Consider the following 14217-nt stretch of genomic DNA (forward strand, 5'->3'; position numbering starts at 1 on the left):
CATCGTAAAAGCAGAATGTATTTAATTTCTAATGACATTCTAATTTGGTGTTTGATTTTTAACCATTAATAATAAAAATACCGATTTATAATCATTACCGATAATGGGTCACTAGGGAGATATGGACTTGTGCTAAACTTTATTTCCCAACTTAAATTACCCCTTACCCCAATTTTACCTTATCCTATACCTCCACGAACTTTGGTGTTTTTACAAATTATACCACGAGCAATCGATCTAGCCTATTACGACAGTAATGTTATTTTGCCTCTTAATAGGGGCTGAGGCATTAAGCTGACATTGAAATTGCTCCCTTATAATTCCTCATGTCCTATTTGTGGTTGTATTGCTGAGAATAATTGATTGTGATACCGTACATATTATCAATAGGAAAAAAAAATCTTTCAAACAAGAGTTAGACATTCACAAATGTGTGATGAGAAAAATGTGTATCTAGGAGTTTATATTTTTTTTTTTTTTGGGGGGGGGGGAGGGACCATATCCATGGAATGCAGTAAAGCAAGAGTATTTCGAGCATTGCGACTCACTCGATCTACGCATGTGCCAACGTAAACCACTAAGGTCATTTTTATGGGTCCCTTGCACTCTTTTGATACGAAATCCTACAGAAGTAATTGTCCAATCCTTCTCACAAAACTAGGACTTCCTGTAGTGTTTGTTTGTGCCTTGTACATGGGCGGTGCCAGCATGTTTTCTAGAGGGGGCAAGGCTCCCAAAATCCTTGTACTTTCTCTAGCATATTCTCAATTTATCATTGTTTCGAGGGTCACGGGGCGGGAAACATTTGCCCACGCCTTCTCACTGACACCCGTGCAGACGTCCATGTTGTTAAAATGCATTAAATTAAAGGGAATGTACATCATTAGCTTTTGCTGTAATTTTCAGAAATGAACTATTTGAGGGGTTAGTATGATAGATCCAGAAAAACCCGAAGATAAATGTAGTCTGGTTCCATGACTCTACTCAAGATGAAATAGATAAATTTATAGATGCCGGGAAATTGTAGCGTAAAGGAACAAGTCGTTCGTGAAAATGTAACCAATTGCAAACAAAATTTGGACTGAAAAAAATAATGTAAATTTGGGGCAGTAGTAGAAAAATAGTGAGGTTTTTCCAACGGTGGTCTGGTGATAACCGTTAGAAATGAATACAACAATACACATTTTCCATAAAATGACTTCACACCAGGTGCCATTATTTTACAGGATGCTTTAGACTGTCATTTACCAACATCCTAGTAAGGTATTTCGTAAAAAAAATTGTAGTTTTGTTTTGCGATGTTTGCAAATGTTGTATATTCCCTGTAACATCAATATGACCTCGCACCTCGTCATTAGCATTCTTTTTTGATTTTTTATCCAGGGGGCAAGGGGCACTTGCCCTCCCCCTTCACCCTCGACTAGTATGACCTTATTTCACATCAAACTGAAAGTGGTAATAGCATTGCGTGTGATGCGGATCAGTAAACATGAACTTGGTACGAGACCGTTTGGCTCGCAGTCAGCATGTGCGTGTGTTCAAACTAATATTTTGTAAACCCCACCTACAATAAGTCCACGTTGCCAACGTCATAAATGTGTGCAAAACGAAATGCACTCTCTCGTAAATACTTCAGACTTCGTTCAATAATCAATAATATTGTAGGATACAAACTTGACCAAAAAATAATTATGTCATGGTGGATTGTACTGTAGGCGTACCAAAATGCCATAACTTGTAAAATGATAAAACGTAGAAAACATTTCATCAGCAGATGTTCCATGAAAACGTACACTTTTTAATCACGCAATATTACTCGCTATATTTAGATGAAAACAGAAAGCGAAAGCTTTCAGCACCCACTTCAAATTGGTAAAAATATTTGTAAATAAACATTAGCTGTTTAATATTTGCTAATATCAGTGAACAAGTGCAGCTGTAACAAAAAAAAGATGACTTCCTGAAAGTCAGATGCACTGTTTCTGACGTGTACTAAGCGAGAACTAGGTCGACTTCAAGGAAATAAATTCGCCTAAGAACCTGCAATTCAATTCAATCAACATTTATTTCCAAAATGCCATTAGTTCGAAAAAAAAAGCAGAGTAATATATCACCATAATTGATTCATTAGGGAGACATGTGCACAAACCAACCAATTATAAAAAAAACTTCCCAAAACTCCCAAGGTTTTGTCAAACCTCCCAATACTTTACTTCTTATTCCCTTATAACCTGCAGAGCGCCTTAGTACTATGATTTGGCGCCTTAGTACTATGATTTGGTTCAGCGTAATTCGTAAATGCAGCATTCTAATTCGTCCCAGTTAATTGTCTCATGCGTAGATTAGTGTTGAGCAATTTCCTTTTTTTCATTTATATTTACATGTAGTGCATTTATTCCTCGCATGACAAGATAGGGTATTGAAGAATGAATATGACACTTGTTGAATATTCGTTCGCGATTTTGATGTTCCTTGTGAAAAAATAAATCTATAAAATGTTGAGGCCGGGTTATTTAGACCATCTTACAGCCAGGTTCCACCCCGGCCATCGAGTTACGAAAAATTGTGAAACTCGGTGCGTGCATACAACAAAGTAATTTTAACATACCCAAGAAATTTCATGACTATTATGTTAAAGGGTTTTGGAATAATGACTTATTAATTATTCATATGCACCGAAGGTTATTCTGGTTGGAGTACAGTACGCATAATGGGGAATTTTTAGTTTGAAAAAAAATTTGCTGCGTGGCATGGTCGGAAATGTATGTTTTTAGTATCAAAAGATGCGCAAGACTCGAGGCTTAAATGTCGGGAACGTTGGGGTCGGGAAAATTTGGGGTTGGGAGGTTGGCAAGAGCATCACGGAGAAAGTTGAGGGGGCAGATTCCGCCCGGCCCCTTTTTGAGTAAAGAAAATAATCCAAGTTTGTCCTTTGTTTAAAGGAACTACAGCATCCAACGGTGGTCTGGCGATAACCGTTGGAAATGTTTACTAAAATACACATTTTCTATGAAATGACTTCACACCAGGTGCCATTATTTTACAGGATGCTTTACACTGTCATTTACCAACATCCTAGTAAAGTATTTCGTAAATAATTGGTAGTTTTGTTTTATCGAAGTTTGCAAATGTTGTATATTCCCTTTAACATCAATATCAGCTACAACCACTTATCTCTAGTTTATTTACTTGATTTTTATGTCCTATACGTTGCTCGTGTTCTATCTATATCTAATTTACGCCCTGCAAGTCTTCGTAGTCTTTGGCGTCTGTTCTTTCTTTTTTAGTTTCATCATTTGTTTGTTAACCTCACATCACAAAAACCAAAGGATTCGAAGGAACTGCATAGGGAACGGAAACTTGAAGCCGGACGCATTGCCGTGGACAACGCACCCATGTCAAGCGCACCGCGTTTGACCCACCGAGCCTACCGTTAAAGAACACATTTACTCGGCGTGTGCTCTGCATGATCGTCCTGGTTATATCGTTCTCAATCTAGATAACCCTTATCCCCATGTCGTCAGGTGTAAAGTATAACAAGATCGTCTTTTGCACTTTGTATAGCAGTAAAGAGGAAGAACATTCAACTGACAGTGTACAATGTTTTATTATAGGCCTAGGTACAAGGTACGAGATACCAGGTCGCGCTATTGTTGCTACACTACGTGAAGACAACAAAGAACAGTATTCGTCGACTCCTACTGGGTGTCGATATTTTGACGTCGAGTTTGGTACATATGTTTTGTTCTTATGCGTCGCTCGTGTTCTGTCTATATCAAATTTACGCCTTGCACGTCTTCTGAGTCCTCAGCGGAGTCTTTTTTTTTTTTTAGTTTCATCATATGATAATATATATCACATCACCATAACAAAGATGCGAAGGAACTGCAGAGAGAACGGAGACTTGAACGGTGTAATGCCGTGGACAGAGCACCAAAGCAAGCGCACCGCGTTTGACGCACCGAGCCTACCGTTGAGGAACGCATTGTCACGGCGTCGGCCCTGCATGATCGTGCTGGTCATATCGTTCTCAATCTACACAGTTTTAAACATGATGTACCTGTCAAGTTTCTTTTGTAATGTCGCCGTGTAGGTAATATGCCATCTTCTTTTCCCCCCTTTTTTTCTCATTGGAAGACTTGTGTCACTTATATTCCACTTCACTTATAACGTCATGCTTGTCGATTGCCGACAGAAAAAAAGCCACCTTAGCTGTCTTTCGCATGCTTCGTCCCGTTTGTAACATAACAGACCTGTTAATGGTACACCTTTGGGTGACATTTTTTCGTCATTAATTATACCTTAGGGAGACACCGGATATTAGGGAGACATTTTAATGTCTCGCTAATGTCACAGCTTCTAATTAGAGGCAACATTTTAGTGTCGCAAATAGACTAGATTGATTACTCGCGGTCAAAAACTTGAATATACCGAAATTCGTGGGGGTAGGATAAGGTAATTGCGGTTGGCTGACATTAAAGATGGAAACATTTTGTGCACACGTCTATGGGAATGTCTCCCAAATGACCCATCTCCCGTTATTATCATAGATTAATTAATATCACTGTGCTTTACATGCAGCACGGTAAAATGATTGGGACAGAAACTGTGATCTACTTTACCGGAGGAGGGGGACTTTCAGCGGGCTCCTTTGAAGGACTCCTTTTTTGCTGGCAGGAACAATCATCGAAAACGCAAAATGTATTTAATTTCTAATGACATTCTAATTTGGTGTTTGATTTAATTTTAACCATTAATAATAAAAATACCGATTTATAATCATTACCGATAATGGGTCACTAGGGAGATATGGACTTGTGCTAAACTTTATTTCCCAACTTAAATTACCCCTTACACCAATTTTACCTTATCCTATACCTCCACGAACTTTGGTGTTTTTAGAAATTATACCACGAGCAATTGATCTAGCCTATTGCGACAGTAATGTTATTTGTGCCTCTTAATAGGGGCTGATGCATTAAGCTGACATTGAAATTGCTCCCTTATAATTCCTCATGTCCTATTTGTGGTTGTATTGCTGAGAATAATTGATTGTGATACCGTACATATTATCAATAGGAAAAAAAACCTTTCAAACAAGAGTAAGACATTCACAAATGTGTGATGAGAAAGATGTGTATCTAGGAGTATATTTTATTCTTTTTTTTTTTGGGGGGGGAGGGACCATAGCCATGGAATGCAGTCCAATAAGCAAGAGTATTTCGAGCATTGCGACTCACTCGATCTATGCATGTGCCAACGTAAACCACTAAGGTCATCTTTATGGGTCCCTTGCACTCTTTTGATACGAAATCCTGCAGAAATAATTGTCCAATCCTTCTCACAAAACTAGGACTACCTGTAGTGTTTGTTTGTGCCTTGTACATGAGCGTCGCCAGCATGTTTTCTAGAGGGGGCAAGGCTCCCAAAATCCTTGTACTTTCTCTAGCATATTCTCAATTTATCATTGTTTCGAGGGTCACGGGGCGGGGAAACATTTGCCCACCCCTTCCCACTGACACCCGTGCAGACGCCCATGTTGTTAAAATGCATTAAATTAAAGGGAATGTACATCATTAGCTTTTGCTGTAATTTTCAGAAATGAACTATTTGAGGGGTTAGTATAATAGATAAAAAAAAAACGAAGATAAATGTAGTCTGGTTCCATGACTCCACTCAAGATGAAATAGATCAATTTATAGATGCCGGGAAATTGTAGGGTAAAGGAACCAGTCTAGCTGGCATGCCCCCATTCGTGAACATGTAACCAATAGCAAACACAATTTGGACTGAAAAAAAAATATGTAAATTTGTGGCAGTAGTAGAAAAATAGTTAGGTTTTTCCAACGGTGGTCTGGTGATAACCGTTGGAAATGAATACAAAAATACACATTTTCCATAAAATGACTTCACACCAGGTGCCATTATTTTACAGGATGCTTTAGACTGTCATTTACCAACATCCTAGTAAGGTATTTCGTAAAAAAATTGGTAGTTTTGTTTTGCGATGTTTGCAAATGTTGTATATTCTCTGTAACATCAATATGACCTCGCACCTCGTCATTAGCATTCTTTTTTGATTTTCTTTTCCAGGGGGCAAGGGGCACTTGCCCTCCCCCTTCACCCTCGACTAGTATGACCTTATTTCACATCAAACTGAAAGTGGTAATAGCATTGCGTGTGATGCGGATCAGTAAACATGAACTTGGTATGAAACCGTTTGGCTCGCAGTCAGCAAGTGCGTGTGTTCAAACTAATATTTTGTAAATCCCACCTACAATAAGTCCACATTGCCAACGTCCTAAATGTTTGCAAAACGAAATGCACTCTCTCGTAAATACTTCAGACTTCATTCAATAATCAATAATATTGTAGGATAAAAACTTGACCAACAAATAATTATGTCATGGTGGATTGTACTGTAATAAGGCGTACCAAAATGCCATAACTTCTAAAATGATAAAACGTAGAAAAAATTTCATTAGCAGATGTTCCATTAAAACGTGCACTTTTTAAACACGAAATATTACTTGCTATATTTAGATGAAAACAGAAAGCGAAAGCTTTTAGCACCCACTTCAAATTGGTAAAAAATTTGTAAATAAACATTACCTGTTTAATATTTGCTAATATCAGTGAACAAATGCAGCTGTACCAAAAAAGATGACTTCCTGAAAGTCAGATGCACTGTTTTTGACGTGTACTAAGCGAGAACTAGGTCGACTACAAGGAAATAAATTCCCGTAAGAAACTGCAATTCAATTCAATCAACATTTATTTCCAAAATGCCATTAGTTCGAAAAAAAAAGCAAAGTAATATATCACCATAATTGATTCATTAGGGAGACATGTGCACAAACCAACCCATTAAAAAAAACTTCTCAAAACTCCCAAGGTTTTGTCAAGCCTCCCAAGACTTTACTTCTTACTACCTTATATCCTGCAGAGCGCCTTAGTACTATGATTTGGCGCCTTAGTACTATGATTTGGTTCAGCGTAATTCGTGAATGCAGCATTCTAATTCGTCCCTGTTAATTGTCTCATGCGTAGATAAGTGTTGAGCAATTTCCTATTTTTCATTTATATTTACATGTAGTGCATTTATTCCTCGCATGACAAGATAGGGGATTGAAGAATGAATATGACACTTGTTGAATATTCATTCGCGATTTTGATGTTCCTTGTGAAGAAATAAATCTATAAAATGTTGAGGCCGGGTTATTTAGACCATCTTACAGCCAGGTTCCACCCCGGCCATCGAGTTACGCAAAATTGTGAAACTCGGTGCGTGCATACAACAAATTAATTTTAACATACCCAAGAAATTTCATGACTATATATGTTAAAGGGTTTTGGAATAATGACTTATTAATTATTCATATGCACCGAAGGTTATTCTGGTTGGAGTACAGTACGCATAATGGGGAATTTTTAGTTTGAAAAAAATTTTGCTGCGCGGCATGGACGGAAATGTATGTTTTAGTATCAAAAGATGCGCAAGACTCGAGGGTTAAATGTCAGGAAAGTTTGGGTCGGGAACATTTGGGGTTGGGGGTTGGGGTTGGCAAGAGTATCACGGAGAAAGTTGAGGGTGGCAGATTCCGCCCCGGCCCCTTTTTGAGTTAAGAAAATAATCCAAGTTTGTCCTTTGTTTAAAGGAACTACAGCATCCAACGGTGGTCTGGCGATAACCGTTGGAAATGTTTACAAAAATACACATTTTCTATGAAATGGCTTCAAACCAGGTGCAAATTATTTTACAAGATGCTTTACACTGTCATTTACCAACATCCTAGTAAGGTATTTCGTAAACATTTGGTAGTTTTGTTTTACGAAGTTTGCAAATGTTGTATATGGGTCATTCCATGTCAGACCAACGCACTTTTTACCTCATGTCTTCCGATTTTGATAAAAATTGCTGTGCTTGTAGGTCCTAATGAGCAATGAATACACACCAATTTTTAGCCCGATCCGACCTATTATGTGGTCAGGGCAGAAGCCACAAAAACTTGGCATTTTTAGAGTAAAATACCACCCTTTTGGTATAAATATGTCAAAACTATGGCAATTTTCATCGAATATATATGAATTTGTTATTAAAATAATGAGGATTGCATGCTCAAAGCACTTCTTTTGTCAAAATTAAATTTTGTGAAAAGCAGGTCACATGACCTTTAATATGCTATTGTGACCTTTGACCCATTTTTTGTAATAATGTATCATTCCGAAACTCAACGAAATAAAAATAACTTGCTAGAGCATGTCTTCCTCTATCAGAATCTACTAAAAATCAGTTGGGGTCTTTAAAATTTACAACTTTATGACTATTTTTGTACAGTTGGTAGGTTACAAATGAGTCAATTTATAGACTTTACATAAGAAATACACCAAAATAAGAAGATGTACGTGCATACATGTAGTGTATTGGTCCGTTCTGCAGGAAATAACACAACATTATGTACACGTACATGTACATTTTTAATATCTGGGGTGCAATATAGCTGGGCAATTTTATATAAAATCACACAGTTGTTGCTATAGATGGGACTAATCAGAGTCTAGGATTCAAGTTTGCTTGAAGATAATACTTAATATTACATTCAAAGTTACCTTTACTCATTCATCACTGTGCTTCTTGAACTTTAATGACTCACGGATTTGGCATTTTGTTCCTTTGAGATGAATTTCACCTGGACGTGAGTCCGCTGTACTGGGTGAAGGCCTGGTTATTTTTTAGTGGTTAGCACTCTTCCGAGTCCAGATATTCTGATTAGACAGTTTCTTTGGAATCAGAAGGTAGAATTTTGTTTTTCCTGGCTTTGTACTTTATACATAAAAATCTAGATTAATTTTAGTAACTTAAGAAACAGAATAGTAAGTTGTGTTGGTGTATTTCTTATGTAAAGTCTTTAAATTGACTCATTTGTAACCTACCAACTGTACAAAAGTAGCCATAAAGTTGTAAATTTTAAAGACCCCAACTGATTTTTAGTGGATTCTGATAGAGGAAGACATGCTCTAGCAAGTTATTTTTATTTCGTTGATTTTTGGAATGATACATTATTACAAAAATTGGGTCAAAGGTCACGATAGCATATAAAAGGTCACGTGACCTACTTTTCACAAAATTTAATTTTGACAAAAGAAGTGATTTGAGCATGCAATCCTCATTATTTTAATACCAAATTCACATATATTCGATGAAAATTGCCATAGTTTTGACATATTTATACCAAAAGGGTGGTATTTTACTCTAAAAATGCCACTTTTTTGTGGCTTCTGCCCTGACCACATGGTAGGTCGGATCAGGCTAAAAATTGGTGTGTATTCATTGCTCATTAGGACCTACAAGCACAGCAATTTTTATCAAAATCGGAAGACATGAGGTAAAAAAGTGCGTTGGTCTGACATGGAATGACCCATATTCCCTTTAACATCAATATGACCTCGCATCTCGTCATTAGCAGTCTTCTTTTCTTTTTTCAGGGGGCAAGGGGCACTTGCCCTCCCCCTTCGACCTCGCCTAGTATGACCTTATTTCACATCAAACTGAAAGTGGTAATAGCATTGCGTGTGATGCGGATCAGTAAACATGAACTTGGTATTAGACCGTTTGCCCCGCAGTCAGCATGTGCGTGTGTTCAAACTAATATTTTGTAAACCCCACCTACAATATGTCCACGTTGCCAACGTCATACATGTGTGCAAAACGAAATGCACTCTCTTGTAAATACTTCAGACTTCATTCAATAATCAATAATATTGTAGGATAAAAACTTGACCAAAACATAATTATGTCATGGTGGATTGTACTGTAATAAGGCGTACAAAAATGCCATAACTTCTAAAATGATAAAACGTAGAAAACATTTCATCAGCAGATGTTCCATGAACACGTGCACTTTTTAAACACGCAATATTACTCGCTATATTTAAAAGAAAATAGAAAGCGAAAGCTATCAGCACCCACTTCAAATTGGTAAAAATATTTGTAAATAAACATTATTTGTTTAATATTTGCTAATATCAGTCAACAAGTGCAGCTGTAACAAAAAAGATGACTTCCTGAAAGTCAGATGCACTGTTTCTGACGTGTACTAAGCGAGAACTAGGTCAACTTCAAGGAAATAAATTCCCCCAAGAAATTGCAATTCAATTCAATCAACATTTATTTCCAAAATGCCATTAGTTCGAGAAAAAAAAAAGCAAAGTAATATATCACCATAATTGATTCATTAGGGAGACATGTGCACAAACCAACCCATTAAAAAAAACTTCCCAAAACTCCGAAGGTTTTGTCAAAACCTCCCAAGACTTTACTTCTTACTGCCTAATATCCTGCAGAGCGCCTAAGTACTATTCATATGCACCGAACGTTATTCTGGTTGGAGTACAGTACGCATAATGGGGAATTTCAGTTTGAAAAAAATTGCTGCGCGGCATGGTCGTAAATGTATGTTTTTGGTATCAAAAGATGCGCAAGACTCGAGTCTTAAAAGTCAGGAAGGTTTGGGTCGGGAAATTTGGGGTTGGGGGTTGGCAAGAGCATCACGGAGAAAGTTGAGGGGGGCCGATTCCGCCCCGGCCCCTTTTTGAGTTAAGAATATATCCACGTTTGTACGTACATATGTACATCAATTCTACATCAAAAACAAACACGATTGTGTAACTCTGACACAATGAGTCATTGAGTAAATTTGTGCATTGATATATGTGAAAACACGTGAACTTGCATAAATCGTCGTTTTATTTTTTTTATTTAGATATGAGAAATTCAGATATTCATGAATGAATCAATGTATAACGTGTAATTGTAATCATTGTGCCACAAAAAGCATACATAACGCGATATGGGTCTAAAGGTCGATAATCGGGACGGGACATTCAATGCCCGCCCTTATTGTTCCACAAAATAGCTGATCCATATGCACATGGTAACAAACAAAATGGAGGAACAAAAGGCGATACACCGTCAGGGACGCTATGAACATGCATGTGGGTCATTCCATGTCAGACCAACGCACTTTTTTACCTCATGTCTTCCAATTTTGATAAAAATTGCTGTTCTTATGAGCAATGAATGCACACCATTTTTGGCCCGATCCGACCTACCATGTGGTCAGGGCAGAAACCACAAAAACGGACATTTTTAGAGTAAAATCTCACCTTTTTGGTAGAAATACGTCAAAACCATGTCAATTTTTATCGAATATATGCAAATTTGATATCAAAATCATGAGAATTGTATGCTCTAATCAACTCTTTTGTCAAAAATAAATTTTGTGAAAAGGAGGTCACGTGACCTTTAATATGTTATCGTGACCTTTGACCCAATTTATGTACTAATGTATCATTCCGAAAATCAACAAAATGAAAATGACTTGATAGAGCATGTCTTTCTCTATCAGAATCTACCAAAAATCAATCGGGGTCTTCAAAATTTCCAGTTTTATGACTATTTTTGTACAGTTGGTAGGTTACAAATGGGTAAATTTATAGAATTTACATCAGAAATCCACCCACACAACTTACTTTTCTGTTTCTAAAGCTACTTAAATTAATCTTTGTTTGGGAGTTTCTCATGTTTAGGGCTGATGAGGTCTAACAAGACTCATAATATAAATTATCAGCAGTCGCGCACCCAGGATTTGGCTTTTTTTTGGGGGGGGGGGGCTCACAGCTTTTTGTTTTCAAATTTCTGTAGAAGATTGCAATTGTGAAAAAAAAATACCCCAAAATCAAACAAACATATTGACAACCTGGGGGGGGGGTTCAGCCCCTGGAGGCCCCCCCCCCCCCATGCCACTGATAATTAGTTATCCCACGAGTGCGCTTTGAATTGAGGCCTCCCCCTCCCCCCCACCCCGGCCGGGGGTGCCACTGATAATTAGTTATCCTACGAGCGTGCTTGGAATATGAAACAATGCAGTGATGAATGAGTAAGGTAACTTTGCGAAATTGAGTATTATCTTCAATCAACCTTGAATCCTACCCCCTGATTAGTCCATCTATAGCAACAACAGTGTGATTTGATATAATATTGCACAGCTATATTGCACCCCAGATATCGAATTTACATGTACATTTTTATTTGCATTTTTATTTGCATCTTTTTATTTGCTGCTGAACGGTCCGATACACTATACACCTACATCCATCACCACGTACAATGTACGCATTCGGCGTCAAGTTCGCTTGAAGATAAATTCGTTATGGCTCGTGGAACATGGAATAATGTAGTGCGTCAGGTGGTCAGGTGGCATATGGGTGACAGCAGCATTGCAATGTTTCATATTCCAATATTCCAAGCGCGCTCGTGGGATAACTAATGATCAGTGGCACGGGGGGGGGGGGCTCGAGGGACTTGAACCCACCTCCTCCAAGGTTGTCAATTTGTTTGTTTGATTTTGGGGTAATTTTTTTCACAATTGCAATCTTCTACAGAAATTTGAAAACAAAAAGCTGTGAGCCCCCCCCCCAAAAAAAGCCAAATCCTGGGTGCGCGACTGCTGATAATTTATATTATGAGTCAGGTTAGACCTCATCAGCACTAAACATGAGAAATTCTTATTATTTTAATACCAAATTCGCATATATTCGATGAAAATCGACATGGTTTTGGTATATTTCTACCAAAAGGGTGGTATTTTACTCTAAAAATTTCCGTTTTTTGTGGTTTCTGCCCTGATCACATGGTAGGTCGGATCGGGCTAAAAATTGGTGTGCATTCATTGCTCATCAGGACCTACAAGCACAGCAATTTTTATTAAAATCGGAAGACATGAGGTAAAAAAGTGCGTTGGTCTGACATGGAATGACCCACATGCATGTTCATAGCGTCCCTGACGGTGTATCGCCTTTTGTTCCTCCATTTTGTTTGTTGCCATGTGCATATGGATCAGCTATTTTGTGGAACAATAAGGGCGTGCATTGAATGTCCCGTCCCGATTATCGACCTTTAGACCCATATCGCGTTATGTATGCTTTTTGTGGCACAATGATTACAATTACACGTCATACATTGATTCATTCATGAATATCTGAATTTCTCATATCTAAATAAAAAAAATAAAATCATTCAAATAAAAGCCAATCTTTCTTTACAATTTTTCAGTGTTATCATATACAAAATGTAGCAATATATATTGCTTAAACAGCACCATGACACTGCAGTGTAGTTCATCACACAGCAGTGATGTAGTGCCTTGATGCTGGGCCTTGGCCTTAAGGTTGCCTTAAGGCTGGATTTTGGGCCTTGGCCTTGGCCTCGAGGCTTGAGGGCAAAAGCCTTGGCCTTGCCTTGGCCTTGAGGGTTCAGGGCCTTGCAATTTTGAGTCAAGGCTCTTCAAGGCCCATAGATTTTTGCATTTTCCAGATAAATCTGTTCGAAATTTTGCTGTTACCATTTTAATCGTATTACCATGGAGGAGGGAAGCACCCTATAGATCACATTTTGTTACCATTGTAGTAGATTTGCTGCAAAAATATTCCGTACACTTGTGGGGCTAATGAGATGATCACTTTAATTGCATATAACTATTGATCTGATTGGTTGTATATGTCTCCCTGATAAGTGCTAATGATTTGCATGTATCTGTTTTAGATAATGCTGATATTTCTGACCATGTTGGGCCAGCAAATAAAAATTTCCCAAGGGTTTACAATTTCTTATATCCCCCTCTTGTTACACTTGGGAGAATTGTGTGTCAATATAGAAGTAAATCATTATTTTGTTTAGTTAAACCATATTGAAGACCTGAACTTATACTTTAATAGATACAGTGCAGTCATAAAACGGTGTAGGCCTATGCGAGCATGTTGATTGCAATTAAATAAATGTTGTTTTTCGTAACAAGCAATTCGTGATCATAAGGGCGGATCCAGGGGGGGGGCCAAAAGGGGCCATGCCCCCCCCCCAAAAAAAACCCCGAAACCATTTCTTTTTATGTGACGTCGTAATAAAGGTAGGCAATGAGTACACCACCATCTTTTCCTCAAAAAACATCGGTTAAAATGGTCAGAAATTGCCTCAAATCGCACCACAGAGCATCTCGAATACAAATTTTTTTTCGGGGCCCTTAAGCGGGCCCCGAAGCCCAAGCCGTAATTTTTTGACCCACTTTTTTTTGTTGGGGGGGGGACCAAAATTTCTTTGCCCCCCCCCCCAAATTGTGTTCTGGATCCGCCCTTACGTGATGATGTGTCACTCATGTGAGA

The sequence above is a fragment of the Patiria miniata genome, unplaced genomic scaffold (assembly GCF_015706575.1).
Source record: "Patiria miniata isolate m_02_andy unplaced genomic scaffold, ASM1570657v1 HiC_scaffold_17, whole genome shotgun sequence".
Classification (NCBI taxonomy): Eukaryota; Metazoa; Echinodermata; class Asteroidea; order Valvatida; family Asterinidae; genus Patiria; species Patiria miniata.